This window comes from Heptranchias perlo, unplaced genomic scaffold, assembly GCF_035084215.1.
Source record: "Heptranchias perlo isolate sHepPer1 unplaced genomic scaffold, sHepPer1.hap1 HAP1_SCAFFOLD_60, whole genome shotgun sequence".
NCBI classification, from domain to species: Eukaryota; Metazoa; Chordata; class Chondrichthyes; order Hexanchiformes; family Hexanchidae; genus Heptranchias; species Heptranchias perlo.
The window spans coordinates 2480219-2501043 of NW_027139623.1; the positions used below are offsets into that span (position 1 = coordinate 2480219).

The window sequence follows — 20825 nt, forward strand, 5'->3', positions numbered from 1 at the left end:
CATCCAGCCTATTCTGACCTCTGTGTCGTCTAAACGCCTGTCCCGTGCTCCGCCCCAATCTTTGAAACTGCAAATAATCTATCACGTGGCAGATCCACCTTGGACGGGCTCAGAAAATGAGAACGGTCAGTTCTTCTTTCCTTGGTTAGCTATTTATTGCATATGGGGATGTAGCTCAGTGGTAGAGCGCATGCTTCGCATGTATGAGGTCCTGGGTTCAATCCCCAGCATCTCCAAAAAATCTTTTTTCATCAGAATTACGCACGGAAAGGCGAATCGCGCTTTCAGAGCACAGCAAGTTCCAACTTCTGAGGCTCCGCAATTGTCCCGTCGCAGGAATTCATCTCACGGTCCCCTCAGCAGCTCAGCTCACAGCAGCCGCCGACTGACCGGAATGTGTGACGGTGCAATGTCGAGCGAGCAGTCCCAGCTCTTGTTTGACACTGTGTTATTCATCCATCTCACTTTATGATTCAGAGGTTGGATGTCAGCCTCGTCACTGACTATTGGCAATTGTATTTTTTTAAATTCCGCTGACTTTTTTTTTGGAAGGCTCAAAGTAAAGAGGAGCAGAAACCCCGTGAACTGAAGCAGAGGTTGAACATGGTGAGCACGTGGAACGACTGGGCATCGCATTGTCCGGGAGAGACAGAGCGGAAAGCCCACTTTTACTCTAAAGTGGAGGGCTTGTTCCCGTGGGCATGTAGCTCAGTGGGAGAGCGCATGCTTTGCATGTATGAGGACCCGGGTTCAATCCCCGGTATCTCCAAACGCTTTATATTTCGAATTTTGAAAAGAGCCTCTTGTCCTCACCTCACCTTCACACACAAGGACAGGAAAGGGTTTCTTCACCTCGAGGAAAACCGAACGCTCTGCACACGATAAAATTCAATGGAAGCACGCACGCGCCTTTGAAATGGCTCCCATCCCGGGGCTGGAGAGCGGGCCCAGTAATAATAACAGAGAAAATGGGATCACGAGTCGGCCATTGGGCCCTCCGAGCCTGCTCCGCCGTTATATATGATCATGGCTGATCCACTTTCTCAATTCCACATTCCCGCTCTCTCTCCATACTCTTTGATGCCTTCTGTGTGTGGAAATCTGTCGTTCTTAAATATATTCAGTGACTTGGCCTCCACAGCCATCTGTGAGAGAGAATTCCACAGGTTCACCACCCTCTGAGTGAAGAAATAGATTATTCCCAGTTTCACAGATCGGGGAGGAGCAGCGGACAGGCGTTCAGACGACACAGAGGTAGGAATAGTCTGGATGTGAGGCGGTTCTTCATTTCCCAGAGAGTACTGAGTCTCTGGAATGCATTGCCGGCTGGTGTGGTGGGTGCTGACTCTCTCTTTGCCTTCTGGATGGATCTGGACCAGTTCTTGACTGAGGCAGAGATCGCATCATATAGAAGGTGAGTGGTTTTACAGTTAACCCACGCATGATCAGTGTGATCCACTGAACTCGATTCGATCGCCTGAGGGAGTCGGGGAGGAATTTCCCAGAATTTCCCCTCCTTATTGGCGCTGGATTTGTTTCTAGTTTGTCGCCGCGCCCAGGAGATTACATGTTTCCGGTGGGTGGGGCGGGTGGTGTCGGTAGGAAGTGTCTGGTCACGATGCTCCAGGCATGTGGGGCAGGATTGATGAACCAACTGGTCTTTTCCTGACCATCATGTCCGTCTGTAACCCCAGATCGTCAAGATGTTTTCAGTGAAGTGATCGTTAAACACAAAATCACACCTGGGGCAAGTCCTGCATCCGTCTATAGTGAAATTATCCTCAATGCTGTCTGTGTCTTACCTTACCCTCCTCTCAAGCTCAGGGATTCGAAATATTTTTGCCGGCCTCTACCACAATGTGCCTGAGCATTTCCAGTCCTGTCCAACCGTAAGCAAAGTGACTGATAACGGGAGCGTTCGAAAAATGTGCCCTGAAATCGGGAGGATGGTTACAGCACAGCCAAAGGAGTCTCTCCCCATCTCCCACCCTTTCTTCTCACGTGGCAGACCCACCTTGGGTGGTCTCATAAAATGAGAACAATCAGCTCTTCTTTCCCTGGTTAGACTGAATTTTCATTTGGGGATGTTGCTCAGTGGTGGAGCGTAAGCTTCTGCATGTATGAGAAAGTGGGTTTAATCCCCAGCATCTCCAGCAACATTTTTCATCAGAAGTCCGCACGGTAAGGCGTATCGCGCTTTCTGAGCGCAGCGAGTTCCAACTTCTGAGGCTCCACAAGCATTAAATTGTCTCGGAGCAGGACTTCATCTCACGGTCCCCTCAGCAGCTCAGCTCACAGCAGCCGCCGACATGACTGGAATGTGTGACGGTGCAATGTCGAGCGAGCAGTCCCAGCTCTTGTTTGACGTTGTGTCATTCATCCATCTCACTTTATGATTCAGAGGTTGGATGTCAGCCTCGTCACTGACTATTGGCAATTGTATTTTTTTATTTCCGCTGACTTTTTTTTTGGAAAGTTCGAAGTAAAGAGGAGGAGAAACCCCGTGAACTGAAGCAGAGGTTGAACATTGTGAGCACGTGGAACGACTGGGCATCGCGTTGTCCGGGAGAGACAGAGCGGAAAGTCCACTTTTTATTCGAAAGTGGAGGGCTTTTTTGCGTGGGGATGTAGCTCAGTGGGAGAGCGCATGCTTTGCATGTATGAGGTCCCGGGTTCAATCCCCGGTATCTCCAAACGCTTTATATTTCGAATTTTGAAAAGACCCTCTTGTCCTCACCTCACCTTCACACAAGGACAGGAAAGGATTTCTTCACCTCGAGAAAAACCGAACGCTCAACACACGATAAAATTCAATGGAAACACGCACGCGCCTTTGAAATGGCTCCCATCCCGGGGCTGGAGAGCATGCCCAGGAATAATAACAGAGAAAATAGGATGACCATTCGGCCCTTCGAACCTGCTCCGCCATTATATATGATCATGGCTGATCCTCCATCTCAATACAATATTCCCGCTCGCTCCCCATACCACTTGATGCCTTCTGTGTGTAGAAATCTCTTTCTTAAATATATTCAGTGACTTGGCCTCCACAGCCTTCTGTGGTCGAGAATTCCACAGGTTCACCACCCTCTGAGTGAAGAAATAGATTATTCCCACTTTCACAGATCGGGGAGGAGCAGCGGACAGGCGTTCAGACAACACAGAGGTAGGAATAGTCTGGATGTTGGGCGGTTCTTCTTTTCCCAGAGAGTACTGAGTCTCTGGAATGCATTGCCGGCTGGTGTGGTGGGTGCTGACTCTCTCTTTGCCTTCTGGATGGATCTGGACCAGTTCTTGACTGGTGCAGAGATCGCATCACATAGAAGGTGAGTGGTTTTACAGTTAAACTACACATGGTCAGTGTGATCCACTGAACTCGATTCGATCGCCTGAGAGATTCGGGGAGGAATTTCCCAGAATTTCCCCTCCTCATTGGCGCTGGATTTGTTTCTAGTTTGTCGCCGCTCCCAGGAGATTACATGTTTCCGGTGGGAGGGGCGGGTGGTGTCGGTAGGAAGTGTCCGGTCAGGATGCTCCAGGCACGTGGGGCAGGATTGATGAACCAACTGGTCTTTTCCTGACCATCAAGTCCGTCTGTAGCCCCAGACCGTCAAGGTGTTTTCAGTGAAGTGATCTTTAAACACAAAACCACACCTGGGGCAAGTCCTGCATCCGTCTCCAGTGAAATTATCCTCAATGCTGTCTGTGCCTCACCTTACCCTCCTCTGAAGCTCAGGGACTCGAAATATTCTTGCCGGCCTCTGCCACAATGTGTCTGAGGATTTCTAGTCCCGTCCAACCGTAAGCAAAGTGACTGATAACGGGAGCGTTCGAAAAATGTGCCCTGAAATCGGGAGGATGGTGACAGCACATCCAAAGAGTCTCTCCCCCTCTCCCAGCCTTTCTTCTCAACGCCCCCATTCTCATTGCTCTGAGTGCTGAGGCCTGGTTTCTTCCGTTTACCAACAATTATATCAGGTCCGCAAACTTCATGTTTAATTGTCTGGTTGGAGCAGAAAAGCAGATGAATTGAAGCCCGAAAAAAATCCTTATGTGGCCTCATAAAATGAAGGAGATCAGCTCTTCGTTGTAATTTGCACCTATCTGCGGATGTAAGCTCAGTGGTAGAGCCCGTGCTTTGCATGTGTGAGGTTTTGGTTTCAATCACCAGCATCTCCAAAGCTATTTTTTTCACCAGAATTACCCACAGAAAGGCGAATCTTGATTTCGATGTGCCGCGAATTCCAAACTCTGAGGATCCGCAAGCATTAAATTGTCTCGGAGCAGGACTTCATTTCACTTTCCCCTCAGCAGCTCAGCTCACAGCAGCCGCCGACATGACAGGAATGTGTGACGGTGCAATGTCGAGCGAGCAGTCCCAGCTCTTGTTTGACGCTGTGTCATTCATCCATCTCACTTTATGATTCAGAGGTTGGATGTCAACCTCGTCACTGACTATTGGCAATTGTATTTTTTTATTTCCGCTGACTTTTTTTTTGGAAAGTTCAAAGTAAAGAGGAGGAGAAACCCCGTGAACTGAAGCAGAGGTTGAACATTGTGAGCACGTGGAACGACTGGGCATCGCGTTGTCCGGGAGAGACAGAGCGGAAAGTCCACTTTTTATTCGAAAGTGGAGGGCTTTTTTGCGTGGGGATGTAGCTCAGTGGAAGAGCGCATGCTTTGCATGTATGAGGTCTCGGGTTCAATCCCCGGCATCTCCAAACGCTTTATGTTTCGAATTTTGAAAAGACCCTCGTGTCCTCACCTCACCTTCACACACAAGGACAGGAAAGGGTTTCTTCACCTCGAGAAAAACCGAACGCTCTGCACACGATAAAATTCAATGGCAACACACACGCGCCTTTGAAATGGCTCCCATCCCGGGGCTGGAGAGCGGGCCCAGTAATAATAACAGAGAAAATAGGATCACGAGTCGGCCATTCGGCCCTTCGAGCCTGCTCCGCCATTTTTTATGATCATGGCTGATCCTCTATCTCAATACCATATTCCCCCTCCCTCCCCATACCCGTTGATGCCTTCTGTGTGTATAAATCTCTCTTTCTTAAATATATTCAGTGACTTGGCCTTCACAGCCTTCTGTGGTGGAGAATTCCACAGGTTCACCACCCTCTGAGTGAAGAAATAGATTATTTCCAGTTTCACAGATCGGGGAGGAGCAGCGGGCAGGCGTTCAGACTACACAGAGGTAGGAATAGTCTGGATGTTGGGCGGTTCTTCTTTTCCCAGAGAGTACTGAGTCTCTGGAATGCATTGCCGGCTGGTGTGGTGGGTGCTGACTCTCTCTTTGCCTTCTGGATGGATCTGGACCAGTTCTTGACTGGTGCAGAGATCGCATCACATAGAAGGTGAGTGGTTTTACAGTTAAACTACACATGGTCAGTGTGATCCACCGAACTCGATTCGATCGCCTGAGAGATTCGGGGAGGAATTTCCCAGAATTTCCCCTCCTCATTGGCGCTGGATTTGTTTCTAGTTTGTCGCCGCTCCCAGGAGATTACATGTTTCCGGTGGGAGGGGCGGGTGGTGTCGGTAGGAAGTGTCCGGTCACGATGCTCCAGGCACGTGGGGCAGGATTGATGAACCAACTGGTCTTTTCCTGACCATCATGTCCGTCTGTAGCCCCAGACCGTCAAGGTGTTTTCAGTGAAGTGATCGTTAAACACAAAACCACACCTGGGGCAAGTCCTGCATCCGTCTATAGTGAAATTATCCTCAATGCTGTCTGTGCCTCACCTTACCCTCCTCTGAAGCTCAGGGACTCGAAATATTCTTGCCGGCCTCTGCCACAATGTGTCTGAGGATTTCTAGTCCCGTCCAACCGTAAGCAAAGTGACTGATAACGGGAGCGTTCGAAAAATGTGCCCTGAAATCGGGAGGATGGTGACAGCACATCCAAAGGAGACTCTCCCCCTCTCCCAGCCTTTCTTCTCAACGCCCCCTTTCTCATTACTCTGAGTGCTGAGGCCTGGTTTCTTCCGTTTACCAACAATTATATCAGGTCCGCAAACTTCATGTTTAATTGTCTGGTTGGAGCAGAAAAGCAGATGAATTGAAGCCCGAAAAAAATCCTTATCTGGCCTCATAAAATGAAGGAGATCAGCTCTTCGTTGTAATTTGCACCTATCTGCGGATGTAAGCTCAGTGGTAGAGCCCGTGCTTTGCATGTGTGAGGTTTTGGTTTCAATCACCAGCATCTCCAAAGCTATTTTCTCACCAGAATTACCCACAGAAAGGCGAATCTTGATTTCGATGTGCCGCTCATTCCAACCTCTGAGGCTCCACAAGCATCAAATTGTCCCTGAGCAGGATTTCATCTCACGGTCTCCTCAGCAGCTCAGTTCACAGCAGCCGCCGACTGATCGGAATGTGTGACGGTGCAATGTCCAGCGAGCATTTGGAAGAACAGCGACCTGAAACAAAAATGCTGGTCGGCACAGCCCAAGGAGACTCACCTCTCTCCCAGACTTTCTTCGCAACGCTCCCTTTCTCATTTCTCTGAGTGACGAGACCTGGTTTCTTCTGTTTACCCAGCGGGTACAGTAGAATAGTGGTTAGTTTACTGGACTCGTAATCCAGAGGCCCGGACTAATAATCCCGCCACGGCAGCTGCGGAATTCAATTTCAATTGATTAAAAATTGAATTAATTAAATAAAAGCTGGAATTAAAATACTAGTATCAGGTCCGCAGACTTCAGGTATCTCCTATGCTTAAAAGAGGAAATGCTTTTCAGCACAGTAAATCCTCGGGTGGCCTTAGGAAAGTGAGGCACTCAGTCCTTTTACACTTATGATATGGAGATGCCGGTGATGGACTGGGGTTGACAATTGTAAACAATTTTACAACACCAAGTTATAGTCCAACACATTTCATTTAAATTCCACAAGATTTCGGAGGGTTCCTCCTTCCTCAGGTGAACGGTGTGGAAATGAAATTTTCGAATCCTTCGCATTTGAAAATCACAGAACAATGCCTGGTGATTACTGCCCGTTGCCAAGGCAATCACAGTGAGCAGACAGAAAGGTGTCACCTAAAAGGCCAGCGAATACACAAACCCCCCCCAAAAAAAGAGAGAGAGAGAGAAGGAAGACAGTAAATGACCCGTTATATCAAAAACAGATAACATTTGTTTGCTGGTGGGGTAACGTATAGTGTGACATGAACCCAAGATCCCGGTTGAGGCCGTCCTCATGGGTGCGGAACTTGGCTATCAATTTCTGCTCGACGATTTTGCGTTGTCGTGTGTCTCGAAGGCCGCCTTGGAGTACGCTTACCCGAAGGTCGGTGGCTGAATGTCCATGACTGCTGAAGTGTTCCCCGACAGGGGGAGAACCCTCCTGTTTGGCGATTGTTGCGCGGTGTCCGTTCATCCGTTGTCGCAGCGTCTGCATGGTATCCCCAATGTACCATGCTCTGGGGCATCCTTTCCTGCAACGTATGAGGTAGACAACGTTGCCCGAGTCACAGGAGTATGAACCGTGCACCTGGTGGGTGGTGTCCTCTCGTGTGATGGTGGTATCTGTGTCGATGATCCGGCATGTCTTGCAGAGGTTACCGTGGCAGGTTTGTGTGGTGTCATAGACGCTGTTCTCCTGAAAGCTGGGTAATTTGCTGCGAACGATATTCTGTTTGAGGTTGGGTGGCTGTTTAAAGGCGAGTAGTGGCGGTGTGGGGATGGCCATAGCGAGGTGTTCGTCATCATTGATGACATGTTGAAGGCTGCGGAGAACATGGTGTAGTTTCTCCGCTCCGGGGAAGTACTGGACGACAAAGGGTACTCTGTTGGTTGCGTCCCGTGTTAGTCTCCTGAGGAGGTCTACGCGATTTTTCGCTGTGGCCCATCGGAACTGTCGATCGATGAGTCGAGCATCATATCCCGTTCTTACTAGGGCGTCTTTCAGCGTCTGTAGCTGTCCATCGCGTTCCTCCTCGTCTGAGCAGACCCTGTGTATTCGCAGGGCCTGTCCATAGGGGATGGCCTCTTTGACGTGGTTAGGGTGGAAGCTGGAAAAATGGAGCATCGTGAGGTTGTCCGTGGGCTTGCGGTAGAGTGAGGTGCTGAGGTGCCCGTCTTTGATGGAGATTCGTGTGTCCAAGAAAGAAACTGATTCTGAGGAGTAGTTCATGGTGAGCTTGAAGGTGGGATGGAACTTGTTGATGTTATCGTGTAGTCTCTTCAGTGATTCCTCACCGTGGGTCCATAGAAAGAAAATGTCATCGATGTATCTGGTGTACAGTGTTGGTTGGAGGTCCTGTGCAGTGAAGAAGTCCTGCTCGAACTTGTGCATGAAAATATTGGCGTGCGAATTTGGTCCCCATGGCAGTTCTGTGTGTTTGGATAAAGAACTAGTTATTGAAGGTGAAGACATTGTGATCCAGGATGAAGCGGATGAGTTGTAGGATGGCGTCTGGAGATTGGCTGTTGTTGGTGTTGAGTATTGATGCTGTCGCAGCGATGCCGTCATCGTGGGGGATACTGGTGTAGAGTGCCGAGACGTCCATCGTGGTGAGAAGTGTTCCTGGTTCAACTGGTCCGTGGGTACTGAGTTTTTGTCGGAAGTCTGTAGTGTCGCGACAGAAGCTGGGGGTTCCCTGCACGATGGGTTTCAGGATGCCCTCGATGTATCCAGAGAGGTTCTCACACAGGGTTCCGTTGCCTGATACGATGGGACGTCCGGGTGTGTTGGCTTTGTGTATCATTGGGAGGCAGTGGAAGTCTCCCACGCGGGGATTCCGTGGGATGAGAGTGCGTTGGATGCTTTGAAGGTCTGGATCGAAGGTCTTGATCAGTTTGTTGAGCTGATGGGTGTGTTCTATGGTCGGGTCTGTGGGTAACTGTCTATCTGTGTTCCTGGTTGTCCAGTTGTCGGTATGCTTCTTTGCAATCGTCCGTTCTGTTCTGTCTGACAATTTTCTCTGTTGTTGTCACTGGGCCCGCTCTCCAGCCCCGGGATGGGAGCCATTTCAAAGGCGCGTGCGTGCTTCCATTGAATTTTATCTGGTGCAGAGCGTTCGGTTTTTCTCGAGGTGAAGAAACCCTTTCCTGTGCTTGTGTGTGAAGGACAAGAGGGTCTTTTCAAAATTCGAAACATAAAGCGTTTGGAGATACCGGGAATTGAACCCGGGACCTCATACATGCAAAGCATGCGCTCATCCACTGAGCTACATCCCCTCAGCAAAACAGCTTCAACTTTAGAATAAAAAGTGGGCTTTCCGCTCTGTCTCTCCGGACAACGCGATGCCCAGTCATCACACGTGCTCACAATGTTCAACCTCTGCTTCAGTTCACGGGGTTTCTGCTCCTCTTTACTTTGAACTTCCCCAACAAATGTCAGCGGAAATAAAAAAAAATGCAATTGCCAATAGCCATTTGCGAGGCTGACATCCAACTTCTGAATCATACCGGGACTTGATGGTTTGACTTGCAGGGAGAGGTTAGACAGACTGGGACTTTTTTCCCTGGAGAGTGGGAGGTTAAGGGGTGATCTTATAGAAGTCTATAAAATAATGAGGGGCGTAGATAAGGTCGATCGTCAAAATCTTTTCCCAAAGATAGGGGAGTCTATAACGAGGGGGCATAGATTTAAGGTGAGAGGGGAGAGATACAAAAGGGTCCAGAGGGGCAATTTTTTCACCCAAAGGGTGGTGAGTGTCTGGAACGAGCTGCCAGAGGTAGTAGTAGAGGCGGGTACAATTTTGTCTTTTAAAAAGCATTTGGACAGTTACATGGGTAAGATGGGTATAGAGGGATATGGGCCAAGTGCAGGCAATTGGGACTAGCTTAGTGGTATAAACTGGGCGACATGGACATGTTGGGCCGAAGGGCCTGTTTCCGTGTTGTAGCTTCTATGATTCTATGATTCTATGATATGATAAAGTGAGATGGATGAATGACACAGCGTCAAACAAGAGCTGGGACTGCTCGCTCGACATTGCACTGTCACACATTCCAGTCAGTCGGCGGCGGCTCTGAGCTGAGCTGCTGAGCGGACCGTGAGATGAAGTCCTGCTCCGGGATAATTTAATGCTTGTGGAGCCTCAAAAGTTGGAACTCGCTGCGCTTCGAAAGCGCGATTCGCCTTTCCGTGCGTAATTCTGATGAAAAATATCTTTGGAGATGCTGGGGATTGAACCCAGGGTGCTGACACTTGGTATACTTGGCTTAAAATCGTCTCGTTTTCCGCTGCAAGCAGACAATTAAAGGTGAAGTATGCGGACCTGATAAAACTGTGGGTGAACGGAAGAAACCAGGCCTCGGCACTTAGTCTAATGAGAAAGGGGGAGTTGAGAAGAAAGGCTGGAAAAGGTGGGGAGAGCCTGCTTTGGCTGTGCTATCAACATCCTTCCGATTTCAGGGCACATTTTTCGAACGCTCCCGTTATCAGTCACTTTGCTTACGGTTGGACGGGACTAGAAACCCTCAGGCACATTGTGGCAGAAGCCGGCAAGAATATTTCGAGTTCCAGAGCTTCAGAGGAGGGTAAGGTGAGACACAGACAGCATTGAGGATAATTTCACTGTGGACGGAGGCAGGACTTGCCCCAGGTGTGGTTTTGTACGAAAAGATCACTTCACTGAAAACACCTTGACGATCTGGGGTTACAGACGGACATGATGGTCAGGAAAAGACCAGTTGGTTCATCAATCCTGCCCCACATGCCAGGAGCATCGTGACTGGACACTTCCTACCGACACCACCCGCCCCACCCACCGGAAACATGTAATCTCCTGGGAGCGGTTACAAACTCGAAACAAATCCAGCGCCAATAAGGAGGGGAAATTCTGGGAAATTCCTCCCCGACTCCTTCAGGCGAACGAATCGAGTTCAGTGGATCACACTGACCATGTGTAGGTTAACTGTAAAACCTCTCACCTTCTATATGATGCGATCTCTGCCTCAGTCAAGAACTGGTCCAGATCCATCCAGAAGGCAAAGAGAGAGTCAGCACCCACCACACCAGCCGGCAATGCATTCCAGAGACTCAGTACTCTCTGGGAAAAGAAGAACAGCCTAACGTCCAGACTATTCCTACCTCTGTGTAGTCTGAACGCCCGTCCGCTGCTCCTGTGAAACTAAGAATAATCTATTTCTTCACTCAGAGGGTGGTGAACCTGTGGAATTCTCTTCCCCAAAAGGCTGTGGAGGCCAAGTCACTGAATATATTTTAGAAAGACAGATTTCTACACACAGAAGGCATCAAGGGGTATTGAGAGAGAGCGGGAATATGGGGTATTGAGATAGAGGATCAGCCATGATCATGTCCAATGGCGGAGCAGGCTCGAAGGGCCGAATGTCCGACTCGTGATCCTATTTTCTCTGTTATTATTACTGGGCCCGCTCTCCAGCCCCGGGATGGGAGCCATTTCAAAGGCGCGTGCGTGCTTCCGTTGAATTTTATCGTGTGCAGAGCGTTCGGTTTTTCTCGAGGAATAGAAACCCTTTCCTGTCCTTCTGTGTGAAGGTGCAGTGAGGACAAGAGGGTCTTTTCAAAATGTGAAACATAAAGCGCTTGGAGATGCCGGGGATTGAACCCGGGACCTCATACATGCAAAGCATGCGCTCTACCACTGAGCTACATCCCCTCATCAAAACTGCTTCAAATTTAGAATAAAAATGTGGGCTTTCCGGTCTGTCTCTCCCGGACAACGCGATGCCCAGTCGTTCCACGAGCTCACAATGTTCAACCTCTGCTTCAGTTCACGGGGTTTCTGCTCCTCTTTACTTCGAACTTTCCAAAAAAAAAGTCAGCGGAAATAAAAAAATACAATTGCCAATCGTCAGTGACGAGGCTGACATCCAACCTCTGAATCATAAAGTGAGATGGATGAATGACACAGCGTCAAACAAGAGCTGGGACTGCTCGCTTGACATTGCACCGTCACACATTCCGGTCAACCAGCGGCTGCTGTGAGCTGAGCTGAGGGGACCGTGAGATGAAGTCCTGCTCCGGGACAATTTAATGCTTGTGGAGCCTCAGAAGTTGGAACTCGCTGCGCTCAGAAAGCGCGATTCGCCTTTCCGTGCGTAATTTTGATGAAAAATATTGTTGGAGATGCTGGGGATTGAACCCAGGACCTCATACATGCGAAGCATGCGCTCTACCACTGAGCTACATCCCCAGATAAAATAAATAGGTAACAAAGCAATGAAGAACTTATTGTTCTCATTTTATGAGACCACCCATGGTGGGACTGCCAGATGATAGATTATTTCCAGTTTCAAAGATTGGGGAGCAGCAGGGAACAGGCGTTTAGACCACACAGAGGGAAGAATAGTCTGGATGTTAGGCGGCTCTTCATTTCCCAGAGAATAGTGAGTCTCTGGAATGCATTGCCGGCTGGTGTGGTGAGTGCTGACACTTTGTATTCTTGGCTTAAAATCATCTAGTTTTCTGCTCCAACCTGACAATTAAAGATGAAATGTGCTGACCTGATACAACTGTGGGTGAACGGAAGAAACTAGGCCTCGGCACTTAGTCTAATGACAAAGGGGGAGTTGAGAAGAAAGGCTGGGAAAGTGGGGAGAGACTCCTTGAACCGTGCTGGAACCACCCTTACTATTTCAGGGCACATTTTTCGAACGCTCCCGTTATCAGTCACTTTGCTTACGGTTGGACGGGACGAGAAATACTCAGGCACATTGTGGCAGAGGCCGGCAAGAATATTTCGAGTCCCTGAGCTTCAGAGGAGGGCAAGGTGAGACACAGACAGCATTGAGGATAATTTCAATATAGACGGATGCAGGACTTGTCCCAGGTGTGGTTTTGTATTTAAAGATCACTTCACTGAAAACACCTTGACCAGCTGAGGTTACAGACGGACATGATGGTCAGGAAAAGACCAGTTGGTTCATCAATCCTGTCCCACATGCCTGAGCATCGTGACTGGACACTTCCCACCGACACCATCCGCCCCTCCCACCGGAAACATGTAATCTCCTGGGAGCGGCGACAAACGAGAAACAAATCCAGCGCCAATAAGGAGGGGAAATTCTCGGAAATTCCTCCCCGACTCCTTCGGGCGATCGAATCGAGTTCAGTGGATCACACTGACCATGTGTAGGTTTACTGTAAAACCACTCACCTTCTATATGATGCGATCTCTGCCTCAGTCAAGAACTGGTCCAGATCCATCCAGACGGCAAAGAGAGAGTCAGCACCCACCACACCAGCCGGCAATGCATTCCAGAGACTCAGTACTCTCTGGGAAAAGAAGAACCGCCTAACATCCAGACTATTCCATCCCTCTGTGTAGTCTGAACACCTGTCCGCTGCTCCTCCCCGATCTGTGAAACTGGGAATAATCTATTTCTTCACTCAGAGGGTGTTGAACCTGTGGAATTCTCTACCACAGAAGGCTGTGGAGGCCAAGTCACTGAATATATTTAAGAAAGAGAGATCTCTGCACACAGAAGGCATCAAACCGTATGGAGAGAGAGCGGGAATATGGTATTGAGATGGAGGATCAGCCATGATCGGAAATAATGGCGGAGCAGGCTCGGAGGGCCCAATGGCCGACTCGTGATCCTATTTTCTCTGTTATTATTACTGGGCCCGCTCTCCAGCCCCGGGATGGGAGGCATTTCAAAGGCGCGTGCGTGCTTCCATTGAATTTTATCGTGTGCAGAGCGTTCGGTTTTTCTCGAGGTGAAGAAACCCTTTCCTGTCCTTGTGTGTGAAGGTGAGGTGAGGACAAGAGGGTCTTTTCAAAATTCGAAACATAAAGCGTTTGGAGATGCCGGGGATTGAACCCGGGACCTCATACATGCAAAGCATGCGCTCTACCACTGAGCTACATCTCCACAGCCAAACTAGCTTCACTTTAGAATAAACAATTGAGATTTCCGCTCCGTCTCCCCGGACAAGGAGATGCTCAGTCATACCACGTGCTCACAATGTTCAACCTCTGCTTCAGTTCACGGGGTTTCTGCTCCTCTTTACTTTGAACTTTCCAAAAAAAAGTCAGCGGAAATAAAAAAAATACAATTGCCAATAGTCAGTGACGAGGCGGACATCCAACCTCTGAATCATAAAGTGAGATGGATGAATGCCACAGCGTCAAACAAGAGGTGGGACTGCTCGCTCTGCATTGCACTGTCACACATTCCGGTCAGTCGGCGGCTGCTGTGAGCTGAGCTGCTGAGGGGACCGTGAGATGAAGTCCTGCTCCGAGACAATTTCGTGCTTGTGGAGCCTCAGAAGTTGGAACTCGCTGCGCTCAGAAAGCGCGATTCGCGTTTCCGTGCGTAATTCTGATGAAAAATATATCTGGAGATGCTGGGGATTGAACCCAGGACCTCATACATGCGAAGCATGCGCTCTACCACTGAGCTACATCCCCAGATGAAATAAATCGCTACCCAAGGAAAGAAGAACTGATTGTCCTCATTTTATGAGACCACCCAAGGTGGGTATGCCACGTGAAAGATTATTTCCAGTTTCAAAGATTGGGGAGGAGCGGGGAACAGGCGTTCAGACGACACAGAGGTAAGAATAGTCTGGATGTTAGGCGGTTCTTTATTTCCCAGAGTGTAGTGAGTCTCTGGAATGCATTGCCGGTTGGTGTGGTGAGTGCTGACACTTTGTATACTTGGCTTAAAATCATTTAGATTTCTGCTCCGACCAGACAATTAAACATGAAGTATTCGGACCTGATACAACTGTGCGTGAACGGAAGAAACCAGGCCTCGGCACTTCGTCTAATAAGAAAGGGGGAGTTGAGAAGAAAGGCTGGGAAAGTGGGTAGAGACTCCGTGAACCGTGCTGTAACCATCCTTCCTATTTCAGGGTGCATTTTTTGAACGCTCCCGTTATCAGTCACTTTGCTTACGGTTGGACGGGACTAGAAATGCTCAGGAACATTGTGGCAGAGGCCGGCAAGAATATTTCGAGTCCTCCCGCTTCAGAGGAGGGCAAGGTGAGGCGTGGAGAGCATTGAGTCTCATTTCACTATAAAGGGCCAGGTGTGAGTTTGTGTTTAAAGTTCACTTCACAAAAAAACACCTTGACGAGCTGAGGTTACTGACGGACATGATGGTCAGGAAAAGACCAGCTGGTTCATCAATCCTGTCCCACATGCCCGGAGCATCGTGACTGGACACTTCCGACCGACACCACCCGCCCCACCCACCGGGAACATGTAATCTCCTGGGAGCGGTTTCAAACCAGAAAAAAATACAGGGCAAATTTATGAAAAGTTCCTTCCCGACATCTTCAGGCGATTGAAACCAGTCCAGGACATGACTGACCATGTGTGGGTTTACTGTAAAACCACTCACCTTCCACATGATGCGATATCTGACCCAGTCAAGAACAGATCCAGATCCCTCGAGAAGGCAGAAAGAGACTCAGCACCCACCACACCAACCGGGGATGCATTCCAGAGACTCACTACTCTCTGGGAGCTGATGAACCGCCCAACATCCAGACTATTCTTACCTCTGTGTCGTCGAAACGCCTGTTCCCTGCTCCTCACCAATCTTTGAAACTGCAAATAATCTATCACGTGGCAGACCCACCTTGGATGGGCTCAGAAAATGAGAACGATCAGTTCTTCTTTCCTTGGGTAGCTGTTTATTTTATTTGGGGATGTAGCTCATTGGTCGAGCGCAAGCTTCGCATGTTTGTGGTCCTGGGTTCAATCCCCAGCATCTCCAAACCTATTTTTTCATCAGAATTACGCACGGAAAGGCGAATCGCGCCTTCTGAGCGCAGCGAGTTCCAACTTCTGAGGCTCCACAAGCATTAAATTGTCCCGGAGCAGGACTTCATCTCACGGTCCCCTCAGCAGCTCAGCTCACAGCAGCCGCTGGCTGACTGGACTGCAATGTCGAGCGAGCAGTCCAGCTCTTGTTTGACGCTGTGGCATTCATCCATCTCACTTTATGATTCAAAGGTTTGGATATCAGCCTCGTCAATGACTATTGGCGATTTATTTTTTTTTATTTCCACTGACTTTTTTTGGAAAGCTCAAAGGAAAGAGGAGCAGAAACCCCGTGAACTGAAGCAGAGGTTGAACATTGTGAGCACGTGGTACGACTGGGCATCGCGTTGTCCGGGAGAGACAGAGCGGAAAGCCCACTTTTTTATTCTAAAGTTGAAGTGCTTTGGCTGACGGGATGTAGCTCAGTGGAAGAGCGCATGCTTTGCATGTATGAGGTCCCGGATTCAATCCCCGGCATCTCCAAACGCTTTATGTTTCGAATTTTGAAAAGACCCTCTTGTCCTCACCTCACCTTCACACACAAGGACAGGAAAGGGTTTCTTCACCTCGAGAAAAACCGAACGCTCTGCACACGATAAAATTCAATGGAAGCACGCACGCGCCTTTGAAATGGCTCCCATCCCGGGGCTGGAGAGCGAGCCCAGTCATAATAACAGAGAAAATAGGATCTCGAGCCTGCTCCGCCATTATATATGATCATGGCTGATCCACCATCTCAATGCCATATTCCCGCTCTCTCTCCATCCGCTTTGATGCCTTCTGTGTGCAGAAATCTGTCGTTCTTAAATATATTCAGTGACTTGGCCTCCACAGCCTTCTGTGATAGAGAATTCCACAGGTTCACCACCCTCTGAGTGAATAAATAGATTATTCCCAGTTTCACAGATCGGGGAGGAGCAGCGGACAGGCGTTCAGACGACACAGAGGTAGGAATAATCTGGATGTTAGGCGGTTCTTCTTTTCCCAGAGAGTACTGAGTCTCTGGAATGCATTGCCGGCTGGTGTAGTGGGTGCTGACTCTCTCTTTGCCTTCTGGATGGATCTGGACCAGTTCTTGGCTGAGGCAGAGATCGCATCATATAGAAGGTGAGTGGTTTTACAGTTAACCTACACATGGTCAGTGTGATCCACTGGACTCGATTCGATCGCCTGAGGGAGTCGGGGAGGAATTTCCCAGAATTTCCCCTCTTTATTGGCGCTGGATTTGTTTCTAGTTTGTCGCCGCTCCCAGGAGATTACATGTTTCCGGTGGGTGGGGCGGGTGGTGTCGGTAGGAAGTGTCTGGTCACGATGCTCCAGGCATGTGGGGCAGGATGGATGAACCAACTGGTCTTTTCCTGACCATCATGTCCGTCTGTATCCCCAGATCGTCAAGGTGTTTTCAGTGAAGTGATCTTTAAACACAAAACCACACCAGGGCCAAGTCCTGCATCCGTCCATAGTGAAATTATACTCAATGCTGTCTGTGTCTCACCTTACCCTCCTCTGAAGCTCAGGGACGCGAAATATTCTTGCCGGCCTCTGCCACAATGTGCCTGAGGATTTCTAGACCCGTCCAACCGTAAGCAAAGTGACTGATAAAGGGAGCGTTCGAAAAATGTGCCCTGAAATCGGAAGGATGGTAACAGCACAGCCAAAGGAGACTCTCCCCCTCTCCCACCCTTTCTTCTCAACGCCCCCTTTCTCATTGCTCTGAGTGCTGAGGTCTGGTTTCTTCCGTTCACCCACAATTATATCTGGTCCGCAAACTTCATGTTTAATTGTTTGGTTGGCGCAGAAAAGGAGATGAATTGAAGCCCAAGAAAAAAACTTATGTGACCTCATAAAATGAAGGAGATCAGCTCTTCGTTGAAATTCGCTTATCTCTGGGGATGTAGCTCAGTGGGAGAGCGCGTCGCTTCGCATGCATGAGATTCTGGGTTCAATCCCCAGCATCTTCGCAGCTATTTTTTCACCACAATTACCCACAGAAAGGCAAATCTTGATTTCGATGTGCCGCTCATTCCATCCTCTGAGGCTCCACAATCATTAAATTGCCCCTGAGCAAGATTTCATCCAACGGTCTCCTCAGCAGCTCAGTTCACAGCAGCCGCCGACTGATCGGAATGTGTGACGGTGCAATGTCCAGCGAGCAGTTGGAAGAACAGCGACCTGAAACAGAAATGCTGGTCGGCACAGCCCGAGGAGACTCACCTCTCTCCCAGACTTTCTTCGCAACGCTCCCTTTCTCATTTCTCTGAGTGACGAGACCTGGTTTCTTTCCTTGGGTAGCGATTTATTTCATCTGGGGATGTAGCTCAGTGGTAGAGCGCATGCTTCGCATGTATGAGGTCCTGGGTTCAATCCCCAACATCTCCATAAAAAAATTTCATCAGAATTACGCACGGAAAGGCGAATCGCGCTTTCGAAGCGCAGCGAGTTCCAACTTTTGAGGCTCCACAAACATTAAATTGTCACGGAGCAGGACTTCATCTCACGGTCCCCTCAGCAGCTCAGCTCACAGTCGCCGCCGGTTGACCAGAATGTGTGACGGTGCAATGGCGAGCGAGCAGTCCCAGCTCTTGTTTGACAATGTGTCATTCATCCATCTCACTTCATGATTCAGAGATTGGATGTCCGCCTCGTCACGGACTATTGGCGATTTTTTTTTTATTTCCACTGACTTTTTTTGGAAAGTTCAATGTAAAGAGGAGCAGAAACCCCGTGAACTGAAGCAGAGGTTGAACATTGTGAGCACGTGGAACGACTGGGCATCGTGTTCTCCGGGAGAGACAGAGCGGAAAGCCCACTTTTTATTCTAAAGTGGAGGGGCTTTATTCGTGGGGGTGTAGCTCAGTGGATGAGCGCATGCTTTGCATGTATGAGGTCCCGGGTTTAATCCCCGGCATCTCCAAACGCTTTATGTTTCGAATTTTGAAAAGACCCTCTTGTCCTCACATCACCTTCACACACAAGGACAGGAAAGGGTTTCTTCACCTCGAGAAAAACCGTGGGTGGCTCTGAGAAGAGCCGTTGGGTTCAGATGGTCACAAGTTGCACTTAATTTTTTATTTCCTTTTGCCCGCTGCTTTCTTCGGCTTTGCTGACTTCGGCTTGGGCTTGGCCCTCGGTTTTTCCACCTTCTTCGCCTTCGCCTTCACTGTCTTGGGGGTCTTGGGCTTCTTCGCCGCCGCTTTCTTCTTAATTGGTGATTTCGCCGCCTTTTTCGTGGTCGATTTCTTAACCGCTGGTTTCTTGGCCGTTAATTTCTTGCCGGCTGTTTTTTTGGCCGCTGGTTTCTTTCCGGGAGATTTCTTGGTCACTTGTTTCTTCACCTTCTTCACCACTTTTGCCTAGGTTTCCTTCTTAGCGACTCTGAAGGAGCCCGAGGCGCCCGTGCCCTTGATCTGCACCAGGGAGCCTTTTTCCACATTTCTCTTGATACTTAATTTGATCTGGGACCGGAGTTTCTCCACATCCAGGCCTTTGGTAGCCAGAACCTTCTTTATCGCGGCCAGGGATATCCCCTTGCGATCCTTGCAATCCGCCACAATCTTAAGGATCTGTTCTCCCAACGGGGGACCGGTGGACTTGGGTCTGGGAACCGCCTTCTTCTTCTTGGGAGCCTTGGGTGGAGCGGCGGCGGCGGCAGGAGGTGCCGTTTCGGCGGCTGCAGTGTCTGTCATGTCCGGGACTCTGTCGAAAATCTCTCTGACAGTCAGAGCTGGGGCAGAAATGAAACGAGAGGCGGCGGCACAGAGCAACTTAAAGGCACAGAGCGGACGGGGCGGAGACATCCTGCTGTCAGCTCCCGGCCCCTCCAGCCTCTCTGTGTTTCTCTCTCCTCTTAAACTCCCAGATTCCAATTCAAATCGGGCACTCCAGAGTCCCAGACTAGCCCCTTCCTATCTCTAACACCGGTATGTTTGCTGTCGATAAACTTTCACCGGAATTAAAAGCACCAGTTTCGATTTAAACCCGTTTCATTGCTGCACTGATCGCGCTCTCTCACCCGATCGCTGACATGATCTTCGTTTTTCGGCTGAAATCTTGAATTGATCTGAAACTTTACCTTAAATTTCCACTTCGGAGCTCGGCAGGGGAGGAAGGCGATCCTTTGACAGGGATTTTTTTAAAATTTTACTCAAAATAGACTTGGAAATCCGGCGATGAGACCGGTCAGACAAACACAGTGACATTAATCTAACCCGCCCGCCCCTTTAACACACTCTCTCTGACACAATGTTCACATCTTCACATTCACAGGACAAACTGTTCGCCAGATTGACAATTCCCGGGACAGGCTTTCCTCCCCGCTCGGCCTGTGCTGCAGATTCTCGGGGGTTAGTTGTCGTTTCCCAGCTCAGTAACTGTTAAACACTCTGAGGCCAGCGCTCCTCACAGTGTCTGGTCCCCAGATTCAGGGACAGGAGACAATCACAGCTGTGGATGTGATAATCCATATCTGGTTTTACATGATTATATTATTCACACTCAGCAATATGTTTGGTTGAGACGATAATACAAATTATCCGCTCTGGGCTCCTCCAGTCTCTCTGTCTTTCTCTCCCTCCTCCTAAACTGACTGACAGACAAAAGTAACTGGTGTCCTATCCGTCCCATTCTCAACACCCAGAGACGGCCATTTACTGAATAAATTCAACATTCACTGGCAGTCCAGTGTCAGACAGTTACAGGCTGTTTCTCTCCACCTTTCCTTACTGGACTGGAGACTGATAAATGAACCGTCAGACCGGCTCATACAGAATAGAAGGGACAGTGACCGTCTCACCAAAAGCACCGGAGGTCTGTTCACAGACACAGAATTAGTCTTTACCTTCCAACAGGGTGTTCATATTACGCTCAATAACACTATCCCGCTCTCATGTACAGCGCTAGAGATAGAGAAATACAGACGGACAGATAAAGAGACAGACAGAGACAGGGACACAGACAAAGTATCATTCTCACACTTCCTCTCAGTGTGTCCATTTCACACTCAGCAAACAGTATCCCACCTTCGTGCACAGCGCCAGAGAGATACAGACAGCAGAGTATCAGCCATACGCTTCCCATCAGTGTCTCTGTCGCACGCTCAGCAGCA

The 20825-nt window shown here is 49.2% G+C and overlaps 1 protein-coding gene and 13 non-coding genes across 14 annotated transcripts in view; 8 read left to right on the plus strand and 6 right to left on the minus strand.

Moving 5' to 3' along the window:
• LOC137316682 (zinc finger protein 850-like) overlaps window positions 1-20825 on the minus strand; it is a gene marked incomplete at its 5' end in the record, with an annotated part of 239239 nt that overhangs the window by 164177 nt on the left and 54237 nt on the right. The gene's annotated exons all lie outside the window — the stretch shown is intronic.
• Window positions 165-236, plus strand: trnaa-cgc (transfer RNA alanine (anticodon CGC)). Its single transcript has one exon. It is a non-coding gene; the product is annotated as a tRNA-Ala (tRNA).
• Window positions 698-769, plus strand: trnaa-ugc (transfer RNA alanine (anticodon UGC)). Its single transcript has one exon. It is a non-coding gene; the product is annotated as a tRNA-Ala (tRNA).
• Window positions 2622-2693, plus strand: trnaa-ugc (transfer RNA alanine (anticodon UGC)). The gene has a single exon. It is a non-coding gene; the product is annotated as a tRNA-Ala (tRNA).
• On the plus strand, window positions 4650-4721 carry trnaa-ugc (transfer RNA alanine (anticodon UGC)). Its single transcript has one exon. It is a non-coding gene; the product is annotated as a tRNA-Ala (tRNA).
• On the minus strand, window positions 9120-9191 carry trnaa-ugc (transfer RNA alanine (anticodon UGC)). The gene has a single exon. It is a non-coding gene; the product is annotated as a tRNA-Ala (tRNA).
• Window positions 11531-11602, minus strand: trnaa-ugc (transfer RNA alanine (anticodon UGC)). The gene has a single exon. It is a non-coding gene; the product is annotated as a tRNA-Ala (tRNA).
• On the minus strand, window positions 12068-12139 carry trnaa-cgc (transfer RNA alanine (anticodon CGC)). Its single transcript has one exon. It is a non-coding gene; the product is annotated as a tRNA-Ala (tRNA).
• trnaa-ugc (transfer RNA alanine (anticodon UGC)) lies at window positions 13749-13820 on the minus strand. Its single transcript has one exon. It is a non-coding gene; the product is annotated as a tRNA-Ala (tRNA).
• Window positions 14288-14359, minus strand: trnaa-cgc (transfer RNA alanine (anticodon CGC)). The gene has a single exon. It is a non-coding gene; the product is annotated as a tRNA-Ala (tRNA).
• trnaa-cgc (transfer RNA alanine (anticodon CGC)) lies at window positions 15603-15674 on the plus strand. Its single transcript has one exon. It is a non-coding gene; the product is annotated as a tRNA-Ala (tRNA).
• trnaa-cgc (transfer RNA alanine (anticodon CGC)) lies at window positions 17610-17682 on the plus strand. The gene has a single exon. It is a non-coding gene; the product is annotated as a tRNA-Ala (tRNA).
• Window positions 18029-18100, plus strand: trnaa-cgc (transfer RNA alanine (anticodon CGC)). Its single transcript has one exon. It is a non-coding gene; the product is annotated as a tRNA-Ala (tRNA).
• On the plus strand, window positions 18564-18635 carry trnaa-ugc (transfer RNA alanine (anticodon UGC)). The gene has a single exon. It is a non-coding gene; the product is annotated as a tRNA-Ala (tRNA).